At 42.1% G+C, this 26,803-nt stretch overlaps 1 long non-coding RNA gene across 2 annotated transcripts in view; it reads right to left on the minus strand.

Annotated features, from left to right (window-relative positions):
• Nucleotides 1-230: 230 nt before the first annotated feature.
• The window catches only part of LOC146544001 (uncharacterized), a 66,283-nt gene continuing 39,710 nt past the window's right edge, over nt 231-26,803 (minus strand). The window contains exons 2-3 of one of the 2 annotated variants that reach the window (XR_014884255.1): nt 16,356-16,419; nt 231-9,177 (exon numbers count right to left, since the gene is read on the minus strand). This is a non-coding gene — a long non-coding RNA (uncharacterized LOC146544001). Of the gene's footprint in view, nt 9,178-12,716; nt 15,030-16,355; nt 16,420-26,803 lie in introns of those variants that run through there. The other variant, XR_014884256.1, reaches the window with a different exon arrangement.

Below are 26,803 nucleotides of genomic sequence, written 5' to 3' on the forward strand. Positions count from 1 at the left end.
TATTTTCCAAGGTCACTTCTCACTGGCAAGGAGATTTGGAGAAAAGACACCGAGGGGAAAGTCCAGGCCTGGATTGCCTTTTTACCTCTATAATTTCAGACCCACCTCTCTCATCCCTGAGATGTTTAATTGGTGCTCTGTGATGTGCTACAGTGCAAGCTGTTGGCACTTCCCAGAGTGTTGAGTCATCCTAAAGTTACTGGGAATTTACTTGCCTTCCACAAGGAATATCTTTTTTGCATTTGTTGCTGAAAGACCAAGGAATCCTTCCTTTCAGCTTTCTTTTTTTCTTTTCCCCTGTTTGTTTAGCTGAAGATACCTTACCTGTTCCTCCATTCTGTCCTTTTCTCATCCCAAACTCAGAACTGTCTTCCAAGGACACCCATCATAGACCAAACTGTGCTGCATTTCCCCTCTTTCTGCTCCCAGTCACTTCACCTGAGCAAGCCTATACATCTCACAACTGTTCTCAGGAATGGCACTGAGCATCTTTAGACTCAAGTTTCTCATATATGCACTCCAAATCTTGAAGATCTGGAACTAGCTGGCAAGCTAGATGGAAGAGTTTTCTTCCATTCTCATTCATGGTGCTTTTTTATTGCTTCCTTCCTTCCCTCATCATATTGTGCCCAGTGAACTTTTAAAAGCAGGTCAGCGTCTTGTTTGTCAGAAAAGCATTTGGCTCACTGACAATTTCCAGATTTGTGCAGCTAATCATATTGTGCCTATCCTGAAGCCTTCATAGGGGTCTATACATCCGTTTTGCTATACATTCTGGATTGTTTTACCCAGACAGAAAACATGAGACATCCAGAACATCTGGTCCTTATGAATCCACCCTGCAGTCTTTCTACTTGCAGACCTCAACCTTCTCCATGTGTCCAGCAGAACAGAAGGGTCTCAGGCTCCAGCAAAAACTCATGTAGGAAAAAGTTAAACGTGAAACCCTCCCAGCAAGCCAGTCTCCTGCTGAGATATGAGGGCTGCTCTAAAAGCAATGTCTCCTATTTTATTATTTTGGCCCACAACATCAGAAGCGGATATTGGTGGTATGGCAGTAGAGGTTGAACCTTCCCACGAATATTCCATTACATGTTGTTGCTGTATGAAAGATGTCAGCAGAGGGGCAGTCTGACAAAATGGTGTCTGACATGGAAGTGCAAATGAAGCAAAGGTGTGTCACTGAATTCCTCCACTGACATTCACTGACACTTGCTGAACACTTATGGAGACCAAACAATGGATGTGAGTACAGAGAGGTGATGGGTGGTTCATTTCAGAAGTAACAACAGTGACGTGAAAGACAAGCCACATTCTGGACAACCATGCAGATTTTTATGAGTGCAGCATGCTGGCTCTTTTTCATTGCTGGTGAAAATGCATAGCTAATGGTGGTGACTATGTTGAAAAATAAAATTTTGCAGCTGAGAATTTTCTCTATCAAATAGTGTTCTTGTGCTCTTTGTTTCTGTTGTAGCTTTCATGGAAATAAATAGGAGGCATTACTTTCAGAGCAACCTATGTACATGCAATCAATTTGATGAGGTGAGTGGATAATGGGTCTATCCTGCAACATGCTGTGGTTTAGACATGGTTCTTTTCATGTGGCTAACATTATGTGTGTCTGAACTCTCATCTTAGAGGCTTCAGTCCAGCTTTTGGCTTGGAGCATCAATTTGGGACCGCTTCTCCCATCCTCTCCCTCCCAGTGTTGCTTTTTCTTCTCTCATTGATGTAATCATGCGTCACCTCTTTCCCAGATTCTTTCCACAGAGCTATGTATCTTTCAGCTGATGTCGCCTTACCATGACTTTTCTGCCCTCAGATTGCTGGAATACCTGGCCATTCACAGGACTGGCACTGGGTAACTCAGCAGGTTGTTCTTAACTGCGTAGGATGAACAGCTGATCTTCGCACTGTGTCTCTGAGCAAGAAATTAAAGTGTTACTATATCTTGCATTTCCCTAGCGACGTAGGGAAAATGATAGCATTTCTCTGCTGATTCATCTGCTTTTACAGTTTTGGGTGTTATGTTTATTTTCCCAAAGCGTTTTTTTTTCTTTCCCAGACTCTCCCAGGTCCCAAGGTCGGAGCTGATGTCTGCACTCCAAGTGCATCCTGTTTGTCATAGAATCATTTAATTGCCATTTAGGAGAACTTATGCAACTGACCTTTAACATGGCAGAGTCTCCCTGCTGCACTTAATTCCTTATGCTGACATATGAAAAGAAAGAAAAAAACCCTTCCTTTTGGCTGGTAAGAAAGTCTTCCCACAGGGAAGAAGAAAAAGGCAGGTGGGATGAGGGAGCTATGAGCTCAGAGTGGTCGGTGGTTACAGAAAGGGCTTGGTTTGGATGTTGCTTGCTTCTAGGGGAAACTGCAGTACTAATTGTTCTGTAGTGAGGGGGAGGAAATTTTTTAAAAGAGGGAAGTTAACGATATTAAGTACAAATTGATTTTATTTTATCCCTAAATCATTGCATTTAATCTCAAAAATCTGTCAAAAAAGATATGGGAGGATAAGTGGAGAAGAGGGAGGGCTGGGTTGCTCTTGTCTGTTGTTTTGTGTTCCCTTCAATGCGTGATTTTGATGAACAGTCTCCTGACAATACCTGGTAATGTCCAGCAGTGGATTGGCTAGTTTGCCAATCCAGACCCAGAGTTAAAGGAAGTTGCAACCCTTTCCTAACTGGATGGCCAGTTTTCAGAACTAGAGAGTAACTGATAGGAAATAACAAGCACGATTCATCACATTTTCGAGATAATCAATGGATTAGACGATACGAGTCCTGACTACCTGACACTCATGCTCTTCCTTGTGAACTGACGGTGAAACTCATCTCATAAATAGCATCTCACAAATAGCAGGCTGGCCCTGAGGAAAGTAGCAGTGTACAGTATCTCTCACTGAATCAATTCACAGCCCAAGATTTTCAACAGTGACCCAACTATACTCCTTCAGACTGCTCTTTCTGTGTGTCCCACACACAGAAGCTGCTGAAATCTTTGCCCTGAGGTCTTTGTGGCTTCACTTCTGTTCTCCAAAGTTTTGAGATACCGACTGCAAATCAGAGCCAGAGCTAATGGGTGTGGTGTAGAGTAAACAGGGGTAAATGGAGTTCAGCTATGTTCCATGTGTATCAAATGCAAGGAGACAACTCATGAGGCAGAACAAAATAGCACCTTTCCTTCCTTCCATACATCTACTGGATGATATGAAGTACAACTCAGTGATACCCTTGCTATGTCTTGGATTCCATAAGAACCCAAGTTACCTTTCCCTAGAGTTTGCCTCCTGTTAGGCACCTTCTGTTTGCAACAGAGTCCTTTATATAGGTAAGGACATGTAGGGTTTTGGGGGAAAGAAGTACAGTCCTCACTGATGCAAAAAGAAAAGAAAAAAAAAAGATTTTCTGCTGAAATTACTCAAGATGGAGGTATATACACAGATATTTATTTCATTTATGATGTGGCTTCTTATCCCTTGAGAGCAGGACTACGTGGTCCATTTATCATCTGTCACAAACAAACAATGTGTATTTTTGGCTTCTCCTTTCAGGGGAGATAAAAATAGTTTTGAGTTAACATGACATGACTTAGGTGGGGACTCTTTTATGGTTTTTTGTTTGTTTAGACAATTGGGTCACAGGAAAGCACTCCTGTGAGAACCACTCTCATTCCCGGAGATCCAGGGAGGTGAAGGGGGAGGGATAGACTTGAGATTAATGCTAAAATAAAACATCCTGTGCAAAAAAAAAAAAACAACTTTGTCTATTTAACACTAACTTTGAGGTAATTTAGAAGGATGGTGGAAAAGTTCAGCCTTAACTATGCCCCTTCTCATCGTGCGTCTATACTTTAAAATACATCATCTGTAGAGCCTGACTTTGTCCTTCTCAGATAACAGAGTATGTATCAGTCTGGTGAATCCCATGCTTGTTACAGCCAGAATTTATATTGTGATTTCCCATTCTGCACTTATTTACTTTCCACATGGTCAACAGTTTACAACTACTAGTGCATTTTTAAGATTTTATTTATTTTTATTTTTTTCAAATTTCAACTTATTTGGTTCTCAGAAACTTTTTGATAAAACCTCCTCCAATCTGTAGTTTAACTACATGTACTGTATTTCATGCATAGTTTGTAGTTTTTGAACTGGCAGCTTTAGGCCCATGTGGTTGAGGAGAATTTCATCACAGAAAACTCATCAGCCATTTTGTAATTGCTATCTCCCCTAATTATATGTGATTTAATTAGGAATCAATTCACATATTGAAAAAAATTTCTCTTCTATTGTCTTTTGAAGCTGATGGTGAGATCTCAATGTGTGTGGCAGCAACCTCAAATAATTAGTCAGGTGCCAAATGGAGACTTTTAAACCTCCATGACCCTAAACATCTGACTGGATGGCCAGAAAGAATGTTTTGGAAGTGATTTTTGTCTTGGCATATTGAAAAAATAGCTCCTAAAAATCAGTGTGGAAGCAAACGTGTTTGCGTTTAAGCAGTATTCCACAATAACTTGCCCAGAGCAAGCCTATGGATTCACTCAACAGCTTTTTCACTATTCAGTTGTACAGTCAAGACAGTATCATGCAAATCTATTCCTCTACCCACTTCACCTACCTGCAGTGTTAATGGACCAGAGACAGGATCCAGTTAGCAACTCTGACTGCAGCAGCATATGCGAAATTTTATGGACTTGCATTGTTCTTCTGCTTTGGAAAAATGCCAGTGAGGAAATGCCTCTCCTCACTTCCCCATCCTTTCAAACACATAATGCAAGAGATTGGAGTCAATGTCTATTCAGTTTATGGACAGCCGTCACATCTACCCCAGAAGCACACAGAGGCCCTTCCTGATATCCAAACTCAGCTTAGGATAGTTCTTGTCCTTCCACCTTCCAGGTCGTGGGCATGGGACAAATAGCTCTGCCAACATTCTTCTCTCCCAGCTGTTCAAGGTTATTCGTCCCAACGCCTTTCCTCTCCGCCTCCTCAGCCATGTTCTGTTGCCACACATCTGGCTTTGAGCATGGAACCACTTCTTGGATCTGATCCCTAGCAGCTGTCTGCTGCCAGTGCTTTCCCACAGAGGATAGGGATGGGATCCAACAAGCAAGGGGAAATGGAGGACAAGCTGGGAAAGTCCACAGCAGGTGGAGGTTAAGACAGAACCAAATCTCCACAGGTGCAATGTTTTTTTCCCTCCTCTCCATTCAGCTCCATGGGTGTCTGCTTTTACTGAATGTCTCTCCCATCTACTTCTTTATTATTTCTGGAATTGTAGACTGCCTTCTATGCATGCTTTACCAGTGAACGGGCCCTTTCTGGATGCTTCTACATCACTTCTACATCAGTTTGCATTACCAACATTGATCACCAGGAACGTGGTCGACATAGTAGAAAAGAAGCATACGACATATATCGCTCAGATCATTAGGACAGAGACATTTCTTCCACTTTCCTAGTGGCAGATTCAACCACATAATTTAATCTGTGCAGCTACCCCTCCTTGTCAGAGCAGGAATACTTCAATACTTCAAAAAGCAGTGAGTGAGCACTGAAGAAGGGATGACATGGGGGCTGGAAATGTACTACCTGTCTCTTGTGATATAAACAGAAGGCCCCATTGCGTCTCTAGGACTGTCAGATGAAACATCAGTGTATTAAGAAATTGGAATTGTTGTCAAATTCTTCCTATGCCCAAGGTTTGTCTTTGTCATGGAGCAAGAGTGGAAAGCAAAAGAAAATTAGGCTTGACCAAAGCCCATCTGAAGCACTAGAACCCTATTTGTTGCCTTCCATAGCTTTAGATCTGGAGATTCTCTCTGCCCCTTTGTGGGTTTGGCCTAATGATAAATTCCAGAGCCAGAGAATTCCAAGCAGAGACAGATTAGCATCTTGTTTTCAGAAGCCTTAAACTGGGATATATGGATCTGTTTATTTTGCAGATGCCAATAGCTAACACATCCATTGTGTTCAACATACACAGTGCTCCGAAGCTGCTGCTAAAAGAGGACAGATATTTTAGCTGGCTTATTATCAGCCTGCATGCACTGGAGATGGATCCCTGGCTTTTAGTTCACCCTTGCTCTCAGTTTTATTTCAGCACATTGTCCTATTAATGATCAGCACTCTTTGAGCTGCATTTTATTAAGTTGCTTGGAGGCCCTCTGGCATCAGCAATGTAAATATACTTGCGGTGATATTATTATTATTAGATTCATGCTAATAAAAGGATAACAACCCAGCAAAAGGCCTTTAATCAGTCTGTGCTGTGTAGGCAAAACCAAGTTTTTTTAATTGAGATTTTTTTTCCTCTAGCCACGTAGGGTCCTCTCCATCTGAGTGAAGAAGAAAAAAAAGACCATCAGATGAGTTATTAATTTGCAAGTTTTTGTATATTTTTTGATTATTTTTTTCTCCTTTTCCCTGCTACATAACTGGTTTGGAATTTCCTCTCCCTTACTTAGAATTTCACAGAATGAACCACTAACATCCAGTAATAAAACTTCTGCTGCATCAGTAACTAACATTCTTATCCACTAAAGAAATTTCCCAGCTCTTGGTTAGTGCAAACTGAAGGAGATGGTCTGATGGATCAAAGTAAGAACCCAATATCATGTTGAAAACACGTGTGGGTAGTGACAAAGGAAATTCCCCAGGGTAATTCTGAATCTACTCAGTGCTTTGCTTGTCTGGAAAAGCATACCAAATACTTCCCCACTTCATCAGGGCATTGTAAGGATAACGTGACGTGAATGCAGCACAACATATAACTTCAGATGATCCGTTTCTCAGATCATGTCTGAGAGCCCTTTTGAAGGACATGTTCAAGGGCATGTTGACTGTATTTATACTAAGTGTAGGAGAGATCCTGAGGTCAAATATGCAGTCTGTCCACATTACTTGTCTGCAGGAGGGCCTTGGAGATATCATAGTGTAATCCATCTGATATTCCCAGTATGGCAGTGTGAACACTCTCAACTTTGCAGAAAATTTGGAGGTACAACCAAATGATCTGATAAGAAACCAGCCAGCAATAAAATTCTCTCCAGAAGACACCCAGTCATTGCTCCCTAGAACCTCAGGGGAATCAAACTCTGATTGTGCAGCAAGTCAAATCCCTACCTGGATCTGATAAACAGTCATTCCTCTCCCAAGGTCAGATCATGCTGACTCTCGTGCACCCCGAGAGGCTGTGAGCCTTGGAAAACTGCATTACAATCCACATGTACAAAACCACAAATTAGAGCAGGCGTGCAGGAGCTGGAATAGCTGAATGGATCTTAAGTCTGGTCTCTTTGGAAAGAAGTTTTGTTGGGAACTGCAAAGTGTAGCTAGAAATGTATCAAACCAAACTGCAGAAAGTACAGCTCCTGGGGAAAGGCATAAGGAACATAATCAGAGTGCTGAAGAGAACAAAATGATTATTTAATTTCCACTCTTTGGAAATCCTTTATCATGCAACCATGTGAAAGAAAAAAAAAAGTTCTAAATGGAGAAAGGAGCTTGCAAGACTGCTATGCATTATTTAATTTATTTTATATTGGTAGCATGTGATGCATACTATTGAACTAGGAGATGAGAGACTTTCTGAAATGAATGCTAGTGAAAAGACAAGTCTGGTTGAACAATTTGTACACATATTGAAGAAAAAAAGAAGTTTCCCATTCATTCTCATCCCCTCAGCCTCCATCTTCATCTTTTTATGACACAGCAGTTTTCTAAGCCACTCTTCAGTACCTTCTCTCTCTCTCTTTCAGAAAGCCATAGATATTCTACAGTTGCTGCTTGAAACTGAGTTTTTAAAAAGTACATTTTTTTGAGAGATTTATTCCTATTCCCTAAGGAGATCCATGTATTCTACAGCCAGGGAAAAAACAAAACAAAACACAACAACAACAACAACAAAAACTGATCTAATTGTTCTGCTCTTATGGTCCAGAAATCCTCACTCAATAATTCCCACTTTTATGCTTGTAATTTTGTGGTTGAACCAGTGTGCAAATTCTAAGACAACTCCCTGCTTTGATTTCACCAACTGTTTAGTCAATCTCTTGCAGCAGTTAATTATTCTCACACTGAAAGTCAGAGGCTTGCAGCTCATATTCTAGTTCACCTTCTGCCTTCACTTGCAATCTCCAGATATCCTGTCTTTGCTGACTTGTTCAGAAAGCTTTCCTCCACAAAACAAATTCTCCTACTCTGTGTTTTAAGGTTGCTGAAGGATCTAGAGCTCACTAGGTATGTTCCAAAGACACAAGGCTGTGCCCTGCATAATGGTTTTGCAACCCGGAGGGACAGAGAAGAGAAGGACTTGGCTGGGGCAGGTCAGTTCACTGAAAATGTATGCATGCATATATCTCCTTTTATCCTGAACACATCTGTTAAGTGGCATCCGTAAATTAGCAGGTTGGTTTTCAGATCTGGAAGAAAATTGAAGGAAATGATAGCTGTGTGCAGGCTTACTGTATGTAGGTGATGTTGGGTCCAGTTAGATGGGAGTCATTGGTATAATTCAGGTCACAGGACAAGATGAGCAAAAAACCAAGGGATATTACAGATGAGGCAAGATACGCATTGCAAAGGTGTCCCTGCAATGGCCATGTGCATGGCAGTCAGCTCCAGGCAGGGAGATGAGGAAGCAATCATTGCAGAACAGGAATGCTCCTAAGTGCCAGGCCCTGTCCTGCTGTGGGGAGGCACAGCTTCACACCCATACAGGCAGGGACTAGAGCTGCTCAGAGGAAGCTCACAGCACTGATTTCTCCCCTGCCCGCTCCAGTCCTTCCTGGACTGGGGCCACACCACCTTGTTGAGGTGGTGGGCCTAGATTTGTTTTGACTCCAGCCTGTTGTTGCTAGCATTACCTGAAGCCTTAATGACTTTTTTCTATTGAACTCTCAAAGTTTCCCAATGAAACTGGACAGCAGGTAAACAGGAGGAAGAAAGTTTTAAGAGAAAGTCCTGCCAAAACTCTGCTGGATCATCCAGTGAGTACTGGAGAACTTGGCAGGAGAAGAATCACAGGGTTGGATCAGGGCTGTTCATTTTTTGCTAACTATTCCTGACATTCTCTTCTCACACAGATGCACAGCTTTCAAAGGTTTTGCCAGAGGTTCCTCTACGTAGGTTCGCAGCTCAATCTTTGACTCTTCCTTGACATAAACCTTGAAAGGAAAAAAAAAAAAAGGAAAACACCTTAATTGCTCTTGGAGAGGGGAGAGAAAATAAAATAATTATCTATACATGTAGATACAAAACCTGCAACCCAAACAATCTACAGGATCTGTGCAGTAGCGGAGGAGAAATCGAACAAATTGCAGAATTGAGCAAATGCTTGGATTTGGCCAGACACTTCTACCTCTAAGGTCACCCACGTGTTTTGACTGAATAATAAAATGCTGTGTGTCTTGTCCCAAAACCTGGGAGAACTGTGAAACAGCAGGGGTGGAGGAATAAGGGAAAAGGGGGGGCTGTGGGAGAGCAACTCAGTCCTTATTGCTCTAAACCCCATGGAGCCTGATCACACAAATATTTGCAGATTCTGGCAGTAGCATGTGTAGCACAGAGTATGTGATCATCTGAAGACCTATCCCACGTTTATTTTTCTTTTTGAGTTGCTGGATGCTGCAGCCTGTTCTCCCAGCCTCTGCAGGGGAGAGGAACAAGAAGCCAGAATCACGAGTGTTGAACACTATGTCCCCAGAATTCTGCTGCTCGTGTCTCAGCTTGGAAGAGGAGATGGTCCGGGGAAGGGATTGTAAGGGGAAAGCTTCCCACTGAGGACATTGTTCTTTCCCTGTGGGATTTGGAGAAACCATTCAGAAAGGGACAGAGATTCAGCTGCCATAACCTCAAAGAGAAATAATTGAATCAACTTTCTTCTAGAATAGTCTTTCCCTTAAAAAACAAGGCAATCCTCCTCTGAAAAAAAAATAATAAATAATAAATATTCTAATATTCTATGTGAGGAGAAGCTGATACTGGAGCGCTCTTGTGTGCCACGAACACTCTGCCTCATAAAGACAGGCAGCAGTTCCTAAGCTATAAAACAGAGACATTCATCTTCTCTTTGCCAGGATAAATATCCTGAATTCAGAGACTTTTTTTTTAACTCCTTGGTCCTAGACTATCTCCTAAAGGATGAACATTTGAAGTGCAGTGTATACTTTGCTTCTCTAATCAAGAAGGAAAATCTGTTCTAATAAACTGGGACTGCCTAATCCAAGCTGAAAACCCAATACAAAGCATCTGTGAAGCCAAGTACTACTGCGTGCTAACTTTAGATAGCAACTAAAAGAAAACCTGGAGGGAGATCAGAGGTTAAACCCAGGCTGCAACATGGAGTAGTGCTCCAATGGCTTCATCCTTTCTGCAGATCTATCCTGCATCAGCTGCCCCCTGTAACTGTCTTCAGCTCATACTTTCTACAAAAAAAAAAAATAGAAAAAAAAAGGGGGGGAATCTACTTGTCAGTGCTGCTGTAGTACAAACAGAGCAAAAAGTGTGTGTACTATCACAGAAGGCTTGCTGAAAAAATTTGCTGGCTCTGCTCTGTGCCTCCAGTTCTGCATAATAGTTTTTAATGTGGAAAAGGAGAATACTGTTTGCAAGGAAAAGAGAAAGAGATGGGTAGGAAGCTCAAGAGGTTACCAAGTCCTGTTGTCAATGAAAGCTAGCCAAGACAGCAGAGGTAAGCAGTTTGCTTTTGTGGAAAAGAAGGAAGGGGTGCACGAGGACTCTTAATGCAACAGGGGCAAACTCTATTTTATTATTAGTTACATCTTATTTATATTTTGGCATATTTAATTTACATTTCTGCCTGAGATCACATGAATCATACAATCAAGGGCGGGAACTGCAGAGCAGTTTTCCAAAAGACAATACATTTGTTTTCACCACCGATGTATTATAAACAGTAAAAGGATTTATGCTGAGGTCTGTGTCAGTACACACTGATGATGAGCACAGGCCAGATGCTGACTGGGAGATCTGCTGCTGTCCATGTGTGGGTCATTGCCTGAGGTATTATATCTCATCTGAGACTGAAATCTGAACTGATGGACTTGCATCAAGCTCCAGTCAAAGGCTTTGTAAGTGAGATTCAAATATCTTCAAGTCTGTAGAAAGGCCCCAAAGGGGAATGGAGTTAAACAGCAGGACAGTTTGTGTAGGTCCCGGATATAATGAGAATGAAGAGTTTTGCTCACGCGAAAAACCTTACTGCTGGTTTTGAATGCTAAAAATGCTTGTAAGAAGAGCTAAATCCTGAATCTGACCTCATTGTCCCTGGGAAATGCAGACAGAGTGGGACAACGTCTTTAATTCTTTGTGATTCTTCAGAAGATGGACACAATCTCACCTTGTCTGCAAGGAGAAGACGTCTGAACTGAAAAGTTACTGCAAATTACTTTTTAGTGGTGATTACTCTGACTGGAGAAATAGGGTTACTGATCAACTTTCTGTTGGTGCTCAGCTATTGCCTGAGTAAAAATTATATTGCTAATCTCTGCAGTATGCTTAAAGTTAGTACAAAAGCTTGCAGTGCTGGAAGTTCACAGTGAGCTCCAGAGGTTAGTGGCATAACTGTAGATGCAGTCAACAGCAGTAAGACAGAAAGTAGTGGAGGATTTGTAGGTGTGAATATTCCCTGTTGCTCTCAAAACGATCCTCAGAAGCAATAGAGGACCATGGAAACTTAAAAGAACATGAGTATCACTCTGTAGATTTGATCCTCAAAGCACTGTCACCTACGACAGATCTTAAAATCATAGAAGCTTCTAAAGAAGCTGCATTCTCCATAGTGTGTGGAATCAGCTTTTCTTCAGGTATTCCAGAGAAAGCAATTTAAAATGACAGGGGCAAATCACAAAGCAGTGGGATGTCTTAAGAGAAAGCATAGTTACATGAGTGGCAAAACTCCAAATCTGAGTTTTAACATCAACAACCATTTTCCCAGAAGGCAGTCAGCCTTGGTGGGTAGTCTAAAGAAACCAAAATGTTTAGAAATAATAAAAACTTCAAAATTTCTATTAAAAATTGTTAATCATTTTATGACATTGCAAGGAGCCAACTTGCCTGGGCACCGCTGGATAATTATTTGCTGTTAATAATTAATTGTTCGTGTGATCAAAAAGGTGTAAGGGTTCTTGGGAAGCTGAGAATTCCTTTCCATCATGGTCTTCCCTAGGCAGTCACCTTCCTAATCCCACTGGCTCCTTCGCCTGCTGTGGAAACTCAGACTCGTTCTGAACTACATCCAGTGAAACATCAACAGAATAAGATGCTAGGTTTGGAAGAGAAGCTGTCTTTTCCTGCACCCATGTAAACACCAAGTGCAACTTGAGGGTGCCCTTTAAGGGCTCCTGCAAAATAATATTGTTGTTAATTTAAGCTACAGGCCACCACAGAGCACTCCCCTATCTTTCCCTACTTGTCTCTAGAGACTAGTTCATCCACCACATGCATTTTTTTTTGCACAGCCTGAACTTGCTTGCTAGGGGTCAAACACTGATGCTTTTATTTCTGCCTCAGCCCTTTTGACTGAAGAAAGAATAAATATTTGCTTAAAATTAAGCCCATTTTGGTCTGGAACTTCAGGCATAAAACAGTTTGGACAGTCTGCAAAAGAGAAGAGGATCCAGAATGCCTTGCCCTAAGCCCCCTCTGCTCCCACCCTCCTCTCCCCCTCCCCCCCACACCCACACTTCACCATGGAATTGAAAGAGACTCTAAATATTTTGCACAATATTTGAAAATAAATATTGCTCATCCTTGAGCCGATAGTTTGGATCCCAAATGGGCTCAGAATTTATAATGGAAAAAGTGATGCAAGCCTAGCGCTATGCAAGCCATGTGCTGTTACCATCCAGCAAGCAGCTCCCATCCGGTCTCCTTCTTGCATGAACAGTCATTTTCTTCTAAAATATTCCAAGGAGCCAAGACACTGTGTTGTTTAACCCCTTCCTGAAGGGCTTGGATCCCAGCAGTGGTCATCATTGTGCCAAGATGGGCTAGTCCGTAACAGATAATGTTTTATCATTCTTATTCTCCAGATGCCTTCTTCTTAGAAGAGGCTTGTCTTATTTATTTACTTTTTTTCCCAGTGCAAAAACATTTCTGCGAGATCAAGCAAAAGCTGGGAAAAAAGTCTGGAGAAGGGAAATGATGGTATACCATTATTAATTTGGAGGGGGTGAGAGACATAGAAAAGTCATTCATCACTCCCAGCCCTCTCTGAAGAGAGCTATCTTGGCTTGTCCACAGGCCTAATAATCTTCATCATTTTGAAAGGAAAAAATCCTGCAAGGAAAAGAATCAGGGAAGCTGGAGGTATTGAACAAGCTATCTATAAAGATAATTCGTTCCATGTTTCTGCACTTTTGACTTGCTCAATGGTTTGACTCATGAGAGCAGAATAATGCCAAGGTGTTATGGACTGGAAGTACAGCTCTCTGCAGATAGGGGCTTGGCTAGGGCTTGAGTGATTACCTAAGAGGAGCAGCCTGCACCTGAACACAAAGCTTCCCATGGAATCATGCTCCAACAATCAGCCCCATCTGAGACGCTCTCCCTCCCCGCAGCCTCACCCCACCTAGTAGAACATGAGACCTGGTGCATATATGTGAACCACAGTGAGAAAGAGGAAACGTGGTAAGAAATGCCTCTTTGCAGTTCTCCTCTCTTGCTCCTCTCTGTGCCCGTATAGCCAGTGGGTTTGTCATGGCCAAGCTGAATGAGAAGACAGGAGAGGAAACAAAGAAAAGGAAAAGCAACCCCAGTTTCAGGGAGAAGTGGCACCAGTGAAGCCCTGTCTCGTGCACATTGCCATGCCAATGTACCAATTATCCTCTATAAATAGCTGGCAGCAGATGTTCAGCCAGCAAGTGGCTGTGTCAGTTGAAGCCATTACAGCTTGCAGATGCTTGGTGAAGCCCTCCAGCCAAAGATTACCTCTCCCACAGCTCTACTGGCAGTCAGCTCTGCTTCAAGCAGAAGTCAGCTGGATTAACTCATACCACCTGGATCAGCTGCTTGAGTAATACTGGCTGATTGAGCTGGGGCAGATAAGGGAGTGCTCACACAATGCTCGTGGCTGGTAGTGACCAGGGCCCAGACATCTTGCAGATTAGAGGGAGAGATCTGGAGGAGGGTCTCTGGCCTTGCTCTGACCTCTCCCATCACTCCATCCCCTCTTCTCCCTCTCCCCAGTAACCAAACTAAAGCAAAACAAAACCCCTTTAGTCCGTATGGCAATTCTTGAACGAGGTTGCCCTTTTACTGTGACTTGGGCAGCACCTAACGCAGACCACCTGTACATTTATCATGAGAAACTAAAAAAAAGGTGAGCAGACATTTTTGCAGGACAGCCATCCGTAATTAACCTTTGGGCTGTGTATCACAGCTTGTCCAAAATACATAAAGCACCTTTAACTACTTCCTTAGCGTACCTAAAAAGAGGAGTTTGGTTCTATTCCCCTTCTTCTTTTCTGTGCTCAGTATTACATTCACAGCCATGTAAAGAAACAATGATGTGAACATATGGCTTTTCTCTTGCTATGCTGTCATGTATAGGGTAAGATACACACAGATGTGGGGAAACAAAACAAAACAAAAAAAAAACACAACACCAACAAATTGCAAAGTGCCAGAGCACACAGATCCCTCCCGCTCCCAGAATGGACATGGACAAGCTAGGAAAACTGCAAGCTGATAGGGATCTTGTGATTTCTTTCCTTCTCCTTCTTTCTTCTATTTCTTGGCCTCTTGAAGCCTCTAGTGAAGTTGGTATCATTTGCGTGCTGGCTGGACTCAGATAATGGTGATACTTCCCAGCCTCAGCAAAACCATTTTTGCTTTGTTAAGCCTGGAATCCAAATTTAATTAACAGAAAAAATACAATAAAAATAAACCTTGAGACAATTGAACTCTAGGTCATAAAAGCAGAGAGGTGATTGACGGCTGAGAGGAAAAGGGAGGTGAGTGGTGCGATCAGCTTCCTTCTGGTTCATCCATTCACCTAGGGGGGATGGATTTGCAAAAAGTCAAATATGAGATCAGTATGGATGCTGGGTCCAAAGCAAAATATAAACTTGCACACACAAAAGAGAGAGATCCTATCTCTCCTGATAAGTTCCCTGGGAGACAACTCAGGAGCTTTAGCCAAGCCTCACAGAGCAGTGAGCTCCTGACACACGTCCAAGAGGCGTTAGCGTATTGCCTTGCCCAGCACTAAGTTTGCAAGCTGGAGCTCTTCTGTGAGATATTAGCTGTTACTCCAGTGCCTTCGGGAAGCCTCAAGTGGCTCAAGTTGTCCTCGAAGATGGATATATGTGTAGAACAATTGTTCCACGGAACAGCATTTTGTCAAGGTGTGTGACAGAGGAAGAACTGCAGTACTATGACAAGTGGGAAGGAAATTGTTTTTAATAGATCCACGAGCCATGGTCCTGCTGTTTAGCACACCCTGAGTCTCATGGCTTCTTTCCTGCTTTGGGATTTGGAGTAACCAGTGTCTCAGTCATGAGTCTTTCTGACACACAGAACAATGGAACAGGACAAGCAATCAGCAAGAGAGCAATTTTCCCCCAGTGCTCCTAGCAAGGAACTGTGTCTTTCATCCTATTTGAACATAATCCCCTTGGGGGAGAAAAAGTGTCCAAGCTGTTTACATATATCAGAGCAACCCAACAGTTGAGCTGCTTCTGCAAGAGTTCCCCAACTTGTTTCCAATCTGATTGGCCCAAAATTGCACAGATATCTAGTAGTTAACAAATCCAGCTTGTGGCTGAAAAGGGGCAAGGGAGCAGGCAATATGAGAAGTTGTGTTGGCAGGAGAGGTGTGACAAGTTTGGAGGGAAGTGATTTCTCTCATCAGCACAGCTGCTGGCAGAAGACACATCTGTCTGCATTGTTAATCTCTATAGAGATTGTGAGTGAGGTGCTGGGGAGGAGGTGGCTCACTCCTCTGAAAGCCAGCTTCTGGCCTCACACAAGCCATAGTTTTTAGCCTGAAATGGTCCCGGTGAGGGAAGGGGAGGGAAGAGAATTAGTTTAAGAAATGCTGGACCTTCACTAGGAGGATCTGAAAGCCTATGTCCAGAGACGCAAAGCTTCAAAGCCACAGAAAAGTCAAATAATAGTCAGTTATACAATGAAACAAGCCATCAGGGCAGTCATTTGCATTTCTTGTAACTGGTAGATCCTCACTGTACAAGATCTTCAGGAATTTGCCTCCTATCACCTTCTTTGCCTCTAAGCAAGAAAGGAGACTGAAATACTGAACATGTACTATTTTCTTGGTATACAACTGTGGGGTTTTTTTTGCATATAGTAAATTGATTACCTGGAGCTGAAGACAGATTTCTTGGATTCCACGTCACTGCATGTCTCACAGCCTCTGCCTCTACCTAGTGCGAGAACGGAAGAAACCCATCTGTGACCATTCAGTGCTGTGCCCAAGCTGTCTCCATTCCAAAGGAAAAAAAGGGTTTTACGGTCAGGAACATGAATTCAGACATGCTGCTCCCAGGGCCCTTGGTACTGTCTGTTGCTCTGTGAACTCATTGCCTTAATTAAGACTTGTTCAGTCTTTCTGTTGCTGGGTGGAGACGTGCCATGAGCTGATTCGTTTCTGGGGTCTGAATTTTTCCCCTCTTTCTTTCCAGCAAAACTGTAGCAATTCCTGTTTCATGTTGTTCCACAGGGCTTCCCTTTGTAAAGAAAACTCATCAGCCTTGCTAATATAACCACTCAGCAATGCCATGTCAAAATGTGAGTAAATGAATAACCACAATCTTTTCAACACATCTTTATGTGCAAACAGATGTTTAGAGAGAATCCAGTGTGCTGCAGGAAGAAGCGTCAGCAAGTGATAAGGTCTAAGCAGTAGGGATCTGGAGCCTTATGCTGTGGGTATGGCCACTGCAGCCAATGGGGTGAAATGGAGAGAAACACACTTCCTGGAATATGAAGTTCTAAACTGTCAGCATCATTAATTCTTAGATCCTGACCAGTTTCTATTTCACTGCCACCTCACCACTCCCCCTACAGTAGTGATTTCTCTTTTAGTTTGTGGATTCTTTTATGAGATTTCCAACAAATGCTTTGACTCTGTTACAAATGTCACATGAAAAAGGATTTGCTTTTTTGTTTGTTTGTTTGTGACAGGGATGAACTATGTTACTGTATTCATCATTCATATCCCTCTTAGGAGTAATCCATTGAACCAGATGGAAAATCACAGACCTTTACTTGCAGCACTGCACTCCAAAGCTTCTGCATAGCCTTAGTGTTTGTTATGAAACAGCCATCACGAACCACTCCAGAGGAAGGAGTGTGTGCTTCTGTAAGTGACATTATACATTTTGGGTATGAATGACTCAAGGTAGAAGCACCATAGAGAGAAAGAGGAAATGAACTGTTGGCTAATTCATCTAATTCAGCTATTTCTGTGGCTTTTAGTAGGCACTGCTGTTAATTTCCCATTTTGCGGAGTACAATTAAAGCTTAACTCTCACACTTCAGTGTTTCTTCCTACCTTAATCTTAGATATGTATAATGGAGATACTGCAGGCTGAGCAAGTTTTCCAAGATTGTTTACAAAGAGTGGAAAGAAGTCACTATCAGAAGGTGATTTCCCTGTCTGCACATATATATCTAACCCGTTCCAAAATATTTCACTGGAGATTCCTTCATTGGCTCTGTCATGACTTTTTACACCTTCTTGTTAATGCAGCTTCCTGTTGGAAGGAGCTGATATTTGTTAAATGGGATGTGGGAGTCCTCTGCTATGGTGTTTTTTGCCCCTCATAAAATAAAACAACAGATGGGTACCGTGTCCAGGTCACGAGTACATTTTGGGATGACCATCATTCTAGGTAGGTAAGATAGTAGTGAGGTTGATTACTAATAAACCCAAAGAAGTTTTAAGAAAAAAAAATTAAGACAAAAGGATATTTGTTGATTCCCAGCTGGGCTTCCATAGGGTCAAAGTTTTACACCCATGAATCCCTAGTGTGTTCATATGGCTCTGCATTAGTGTATGAAAAGATAAGGTGGTGCCAACATTTCCATTATGCTACTTCATTTGCAAAGTTTTGAAAGTCAGCCATAAATAAAAGCACTCTGGAAGACACTTTGGCAGATGGCATCCTGACTTGTTAGTGAATCTGGTAGATTTTGCTTTCCATTTACATTTTTGGACTTTTTTTTTTGTTAAAAAGAAGACAAGAAAATGACTCCAGATAAACACAGGGCCCAAAACATTATGACACAAAAGCATTACTATGGGCTACAAGACCACTTAGCAGGAGAGAAAAATAATGATGTGCAAATATCTGAAGATCATCCAAGAAGAAAGATCAGTCATTCGGGGAGGTCCAGGGTGGAGGGGGGCTAACGCAAGATGTAGAGAATTAAGAGCAGTGGATGGAGACTGAGCAAAGGAAAAATTAGCTTGAGGGAAAATTTTCCTAAAGTTGGACTAGTATCCCAAGGGAGGTGATGGAAACCTGATTGTTTGAGTCACACAGCCTTGGACTGCCCTGTTTCTTAAGAACGTGTTGCGGTGAGCTATCCCACACGGGCAGGGAGAAGGCCTGCATACCTTGGAGATTTCCATTCCCCACTTGGATGACTCACTTCAAAGTGCAGGATGAATTTTAAGCTGGTGGGTTAACTGCCTGAGCAATGCTTGCCAGGACACGTGTTTCTCTCTGCTAAGAAGGCAAAACTTCACGGCATAGAAAATGCTGTTGTTTCACCTGCTCCAGAAGCATCCAAGAAATTATCAGTTGTTAAGCCACCCCTACTCACTAGCACCAAAGATGTGTGGAAAATGTTACTTTCCCTCCTAGGGCCTGAGAGCTGATGAATTTTTATAGCGTAGTGGAGATATTCTGTTTGAAGTCATGAAATAAATAGGAATTGGAGGGGAGAAGCTGTTTCAGTGTCTGAGAAGACTGAGTATGTAACTTTAACAGTGCTAACAGCAGACTGAGTCACACCTGAACTCCTGGATCTCTCATTCTCTCTTCCTGTAGTTTCCTTGTAATGTTCAGGAGAGAAATAATCTCTGCTTACCCTGCTCAGATGAACTCTATCTTTTGGTCGACCCTTAAGCTCACATAGCTGCTCTTCACAATTAATCCATACCTGATGCTGCTATGGCCTGTAACTTTTCTAGGTGGAAGGCAGAGCCTCCTTTTCTTGAAGACTCAATTCGGGCAACATGAAAACTGATTCAACCATAGAATCTTCACTTTTCTCCTCCCTTTTCTTTGCAGCTTCTTGGAAGGCATCTCTCCAACTGCTCACTTTCTCCTACTGGTGCTGGAAACTGCTGGAAGCAATTGCTTGTGTTTGCACTGGGTGGACATACTGATTAATTCCAGCACCAAACAGTGAGGCCAAACTCTTCATGAAATGATGACAGATTCCTATTACACCTCTTACTTATTCCTCAGTACCAACACAATTCTTTGAGGTCTGAAAAGGATCTGTGTCTTTGTGCATTGAAACATGTCCCAGTAAATTGAGGGGTTTAGTTTCCTACTGTTATGGTACTAAGCATCTAATAAGGTTAGTAGGCATCTTCGGAGAAGCTGCTATAAGTATAGAAAACAGATGAGTCGCAGAGTATGTCATGGATCATAGCTATTTCTGTAGTGCAGGTTGAAAGGTTTGTTCTCAAACTAAGGTGATCACTTGGATGGTTCCACATAGAGGAGTGAGTGCAGGCCTGACAGGGCTCAAGGAGGTTTCTCCAGACCTCTGAAATCCAACTCATGCTTGGCTTGTTTGTTTCCTTAAGAAGAGCATCTGCACTCCTTTTCACAGATCTCCCAGCAACAACGATATAAATAAAATCCTATACAACCCTAGGCTGCAGCACTGTCTTTCCTGCAGGGGGGGCTTATTCCATGCAGTGCCACTTACAATTGACATGGAAACTGCGGAGTTTTTTGAGTTTTTTTTTCTTTTTCCTTTTTTTAAAGCATGTGTCCCTTTTTTTCTTTTAAATGTTGGCAAGGAAGAAGGAAAAGCTCTACCAAGTTAATGATTAATGCAAGGAATCACATCCTCACATATTGAACAAATAAATATAAGCTAATATAAATAGGAAAATACTCTTGGAATTTGTCAGTCAGTGGTCTTATTATCTTGAGCTCCAAAGCCAAAATTGCAGACTATGGTTTACAGATGCTTTTTCACCCTCCTCCTCCTTTTTTCTTATTCTTTCCTTCTTTCTCCCTCTCTCTCTCTCTTTTTTTTTGGGGGGTTTTTTTTTTTTTTGGTTTTTTTTTTTTTTGTTTCATGGGGCTTGTGACTTCCTTGCAAGAAATTGCTCCTCTGACAGAAAAATCGCTCCCCTTTTCAAATGAGTTTGGCAAATGTTAGTGAAAAGGTTGCTAGTAAATATTCTTTGAAAACATTTATAGGTTTCTGAGGCTGCATGAAAACTGGTTGGGCTGCAGTTCACAGAACTTCTGCCCCACCAGAGACCTGGGAAATTCTTCACCGTGTATTTTGCCCCAACTACTCCTCCGTTCCCAGGATGCTTGAGACACCGCTTTCTGTTAAAAAGTCCCATATGTGAGAAAAAAAAGGGAAGAAAAAATAAGGAGAAAATAATGTAAAAGAAACCCATGTTTTTTTTATCCTTTTTTTCATCTGACTATCTGATGGAGGAAATTACAATCACTCTTCCTACAAACTTTGGTGCTCAGCTCTCAGGGACAAGTTAATGGGCGATTTTGTTGCAGTCATTGATAAAATAGTGCAAGAAGGCTCTTTTCTGTACTAAATTTCATTAGTTTGGGTTGCTTTTGTTGTTCGTAACATCCTAGATGTACTCTTGATTTTCCTGAAGCATCTTTTCCCCAGCTTTCAAATGACAAGAGTTTTATTTAAGTGAGTTTGGAACTACTCCAAGTTTCCACTGAGGTTTCAAGTCAGAAAATGCACTAGGAAGGTAGGTATATTTGTCAGTACACTGCTATTCCCAGGATCAGTTTTGAATCAGCGATATAGAGGCAGAAGTTCCCATGACAGCAATAAGTAGTGAAAGATTAAATTTTCAAGTTCCCATTCTGCAATGTTCCTTCTTTGCTCTATGACCATCAGGAATGGAGAAGCTGGTGAACCTGTTTCTACTTTAGGGTTCATGAGGCTGAATTTGTGTGCTAAAATTTGCATTTTGCATTATCGGAAAATCTTCCTCTAGATATAATATTAATTATCCCAGAATTACTCATTAAATTAAAAAAAAATCCCACAAACTACTGATTGGCCAACAGAGAAATATTACACAAGAGCTCCTCTATATAAGAAGTTTTTATTAAGTTCCTCTCCTCCCACTTCTGCTCTAAATCCGTGAGTTGCACTTCGGTAATATGTACTTTTGGTTGCAAATCCCTCCAGGATCTCATACAATATGAGTTTGGTGGTCTCAGTATCCTTCTTTCTGGACCAAATATAAGGGTCACAGAAAATTCCCAGTACAGTTGGCAATCTTCTGTTAGAGATCTCAGTTGGGAGGCCATGTAAAAGCACTGGCCAAAGCTGCAGTTTCAGAGTTCGAAGGGGAAGAAAAAAAAAAAAACAAAAAAAAACCCTTTGCTAATTCCCAACATTTCTGCTGACTCAGTACCCAAACAACTGGAAATTTCTCCTTGACTGGGAGGGATGTGTCCAAACACAAAGCCTGGATCTGGCCACACTTCTGTGTTGTAAGAATGTTTGTAACCAGACCTCTTCTCAAAACTTGGCCCCTGTCCAATACTCACAAAGCAGAACGAAACCCCTCTGATTGCTTAATGCAGTCCAGGAGCTAGAAATGGCCATGGTTTTGGAGGGGACAGTAGGGATAGGAATATCTGGGACTGAAGACTATACACTGCAACAGGCAGTGATAACAAGGGGTAGCAAGCAGCAGTTCAAGGCCACAATAATTCGCACTCAGGGAAAACCCAAGTGTCTGCTTCAGACTGGGACTCACCTTTCTGTTTCTCAAAGCTGAATCAGTCCTCCGTAAGACCCGAGTCTTCCCAAATTCTAGTGTGAATGTTGTAGATTCAGCAGAACAGCTCAAACGTTGAGCTCTGGGAGATTTCCATGTCAATAGTTTTGCTAGCTCTGTCCTTTTTCTGCACTTCCCTCAGAGCCCTTTCCCATAATTTCTCCAACTGCTCTAAGAGCCTGCATTGCTGGGGTTGGCCACATAATCAATTTACCATCCCCAGGCTTGGCTGACTTTGATAAAGAGGATTTAGGGGGTTAATTCGAGCCCTTGTATTTTTGAGGGGACGCTATACTTAGGAAACTTTTCTGCGTTGCACTTCAGCATGGATTAGTTGTTCTGCTTCCCATAAAACCTTATGTCTGCCAGCTTGCCTAGGATTAGAACTAAAATGGAGCGTGTAGATCCCATTGCCACAAATAGAGCTTCTGCAACAGGGCTGCTTTGCTTGGGATATGAGCCAAAGTTATAAATATTGAGGGCCTGAATTTTCAGCCCATCACAGTTGCAGTATATATATGTAAGTATATATGTATATATATACATACATAGATATGTGCTTATGTGTGTGATACTTCATACCCATAGTCACCCTCAATGCACACAAACAAACTTGTCACCCTGTCCTTGAAACCTTCAAATGCCAGGACAGAGTCATGCTACTAATAGCAGTGTTTTGGGACCAAAAAAAAAAAAAAAAGTTAGAATGTTTGTCCTCAATGAGACAGACTGTATTTTTCAACTCCCCTTAAGACACACCTCTCTGGGACATGGCTTTGTCTGATACTCAGAAGAAAAGACCACCTGGAGACATGCTTGAAAAAAGTAGCTTTTCCTTTTTACGGTTTCAAATGCAATCTCCAGCTCTAATTAACTGTGTCTGTCAGATTTCCCAAGGGAAGGGTCTTCCTTGGGAATACAGAAGGAAAATGTCAGATACTAGTCAGCTTGTTACTCAAAGACTGTTGTCTCTTCCTTTGGCATACTTGTAGACCTTGATTAAATCTGGAAAGGGGCACAGCTGTTCCTGATACTAACTGCCAACCTCTTCTTTAAATGAACAATGTTAATTCTCTGTGTTGGTTATGTTACTGTTCATGAAAGACTTGCCAATGGAGGTCCACAAATGTGAAAGCTGGTGGTATGCAGTGGAATTGCCAGGTCACAGCCTGAAACAGTGGTTGAACACCAGGTGAGAAGGCATGGCTAACCCAGAGCATTCAGGTGCAAGCAGTGCACCTGAGTGACTAGAAGGGGTGGAGCAAGGATCCACTCCTCACCCTCATTTAAGGGTTAGCAGCAGATCAAGTAGCGTCTTTCTGAGTAGGGATTATGTTCCTCTCAAGCTGTTGCTGGTTGTCAGAAGAGGTAAGCTGTTTTTCCTTCTTTATTATCTGTTGTTGCTTTGCATTGCTTGTATCTTATTTTAAGGCACTGTTATTGCTTTTGTTGTTCGTACGCGGTGCAGGAACTCTGCAGTGTGTCTTGAAGTATCAGTCTCTGAAGGGGGAGAGCCATTGGGGTTGTGATGTGTTGCTAGTCATTAACTGGTTGATTTAGTTGGTCCCGAGGCACCCGGTATTGAAGGCAGAGTGAGGATAAATGGAGAGAAGTTGAAAATCTTGATTTCTGACAATTTCTGGGCTGGTGTTGCTTTGAATTGCTGTTGGCTGCGTAGATATGTGGGTGCTGCTGAGAAACTCAATTAGTACCCACCTGTCTGAATTCCTGCTGTCCCAAACAGGGCTGGAAAGTATGAGCATTTCCCATGTTCCTGTAGGCTTGGAAGGAAGTGGATACAATGGTGAGGGATTGAACAGGCTGCCTAGGAAAATGGTGGAGTCACCATCTCTGGAGGGTTTCAAGAAAAGTGTGGGTATAGCACTGAGGGACATGGTCTGGAGCAGTGGCAGGTGTGGACTGACAGTTGGACTTGATGATCTTATTGGTCTCTCCAAACTTAATGATTCTATGATTCTGTAAAATGGATGCAAAAAAAAAAAAAAAAAGCCCTTGCAGCAGAAATCTCCACAGCTGCTATAATCACAGGAATAAGCAGGGAATCCTTCCTTTTCCGTATCAACCTTGCCTTCTCTTGAAGGCTATAGTAGCCTAGGAGTCTTGCTATTGCAAAAGCCCTGGTATAGGTGAGAGGGTGCAAAGGCATATTGCTTTTTCTTTATGAATCCAGGTTGGTAACACCTAAAAACCCTATTTCAAGCTCAGAAGTCTCCTTTAGAGGGTATTATGTAATGAGCGAAGTAGAAACAACCATGCCTGGTGCTAAAAGTTTGTGAATTTAAGTGGATATTCTATGCATCTGTCTTAAATCTGACTGCTTCTTGCTGTGTGGGTCACCCTCATGCCAAGTTTTCCTTGTAAATCAGGAGCAAAAAATATACTCCAGGCTTGGTGCCATGCAGTGAAAACACATGTCTTGTCTGTACAAAACTGTACAGAAACTGGAGCCTTTTATTTTCTGTGAGAACAAGGCTCTGACAATCAAATCCTGTCTTTCTGAGACACTTATCTGGCATCTCGTCACATAGTTTCTGAGGATTTCGTAGGTCTGCCTATATTTACCTTCCCTATATTCCTGCAAGGTTGGGAAGTGCTGTAGGTTTTGGGCTGATTAATTCTTCTCTGTATATCTCTTCATTAATTTCATTTTAAAAAGCATTGGTAATTCTAGCTAATGCTGTCCATGATAAATTTTCTGAGAAATAATTGTATGGTATGTCAAAAACCATTCCTGTTTATATTTTGAAATGCTACGTAGATGTATCTAAATGTAACTTTTATAAAGCAGAGATAATACATTGCTCTTCTCCCCACCTTTTTCCAGATCTTGGAATTTAAACAGGAAGGCTTGTTTTGGGCTGGATTAAGTGTTTATATTTGACCTCTCAGTAAGAGAAACTGATTTTTGACAACTCTTAACTGGAAACAGTTCAGATGAATCTCAGTCTACTTATTTTTAATGTAGTTAATTTTGGTTTATTAGCCAGGCTTAAATATCCTGTTCCAGTTACCACCTATCTATTATATCAATGAAGGTTGTGGTATAGGTGATTTAAATTCTTTACCTATGGATACATAGAGCATTGGTGACAGAGAACAGGATGGAGGTCTTCCTGTCCTCATCCACTGTGCTGAAATGCACCTAATGGGACTAACCCTTCTCTTCAAGGCCTCTCCAATTATCTTGCAACTCCACAAAGTGAAATTCTCTTTTGAAGTCAACCAACAAACTGATCAGTAAGAATGAGTACCGGGTTTTTCATATTCTGAGAATTTTTCCTTCTTTTCTTCCCCTTCCCTTCTGTTTTCTTTCCTTCTGGGAAATTATCTTTCACACAGTTAAGGCATGCTTTCCCCCACCCCTTGCATATTTTCTGTTTCTGCTTTTTTTTTTTTCCACTGTAAATGTAGAAGATTTCTGATTTGAAAAGCATATTTTCTCTTCTGTTAGAAATGGATAGAAGTCTGGCAAGCTTGGCCTTTGCCATCTGCCCTGTTAGTGAGAGCTCTTGTTCTTTCAACTTAACCCATGACAATGACCTTCTCTCACCCTCCTTCTGCAGCATGAGATTTGGGGCTATTGCTGTACTGTAAGCAAACAGACTTGGTTTCAGTTCTGTCAGGACTAGATCCATGTGTGTGAAATCCATGGAAGTCAGGAACCAAAGTGCCCTTGGTGTCCCTAAATACTTTGGTGTGGTTGAGCACAGACCCTGCCTTTACACTGCTCGGTTCAGTGTCCTGAGTAACCCCCTGCTGAATTTTCCCACCCTGTGGAGGGAAATTAAATTCTCTCTTGGAGCAGGGAAATCCCCAGAATGGCCTTAAACCATGCTCTTCAAAATGCAATCGACACTTTGCAATTTGCTCTGTTCATGCCTGCGCGTGCAGATGCACACAGCAGCTTGCTTTACAATCCTCTGCTCACTCTTCCCCAGGGACAGCCATAAGAGTTTATTCTACAGCAAATCTCATATGGGATGGAAAAAAAAAAAAAGGATCCTTTTGCTCTTGTTTTATTTTTTCCTTCTGGGCTAACGTCAACACTCTAAGAGCAGCAAAGGTTAAAAACTCCTCAGTATAATCAACCCAATCTAGCTGTAGATGTCCTTGTTCACTGCAGGGGAGTTGAACCAGATTACCTTTAAGGGTCCCTTCCAGCTCAAATGATTTTATAATCTTTTACCCTGTTTATTCTCTGCAGCTCTAAGTTGGACATACCAAGTGCTCTTGGAGAGCCAGATAACCTATCTCCTCTCCCAAATCTTTAAGGGAAGATTGGCAAGCTTTTGCCAGAAAGCAACAGTTCCTGAGTGATCCATCCTCTTGACCATGTTCCACCTCCACCAGGTACTTTAGGGATCTGGAAAACTCACAGCTGATCATAGTTCCCCACGAGCCAGTGTTAGGCCCCAAGATGACCTGCTGCTGTTCCCCTCTGCAGCCATAGTGGGCTGGGAGATAGGCACAGAACCAGTTTTCCTCCAGTGTTTGTATAGGTGTGAGCACAAGAGCTGGGTGCTGACCACAGATGGAGCCATTTGCTCACTGAAGCTGTGAGCTTCCAGCTGGTGCTGGGAGACATCCCAGGAGTACTAAATCACCTGGCTGAGCTAACAAACAGATGGTATCCATGTGGCCCTTTGAGCCATGTGATGGTGCTTTGAAGGTTTCCACAGAAACTCAGGAACAGGGCCCTGTGCACCTCTGGTTCTGAATGGCAAAAATATTTCAGATGCTCTGACAGGTTC

Source organism: Meleagris gallopavo, chromosome 7 (assembly GCF_905368555.1).
Source record: "Meleagris gallopavo chromosome 7, MGAL_WU_HG_1.1, whole genome shotgun sequence".
Classification (NCBI taxonomy): Eukaryota; Metazoa; Chordata; class Aves; order Galliformes; family Phasianidae; genus Meleagris; species Meleagris gallopavo.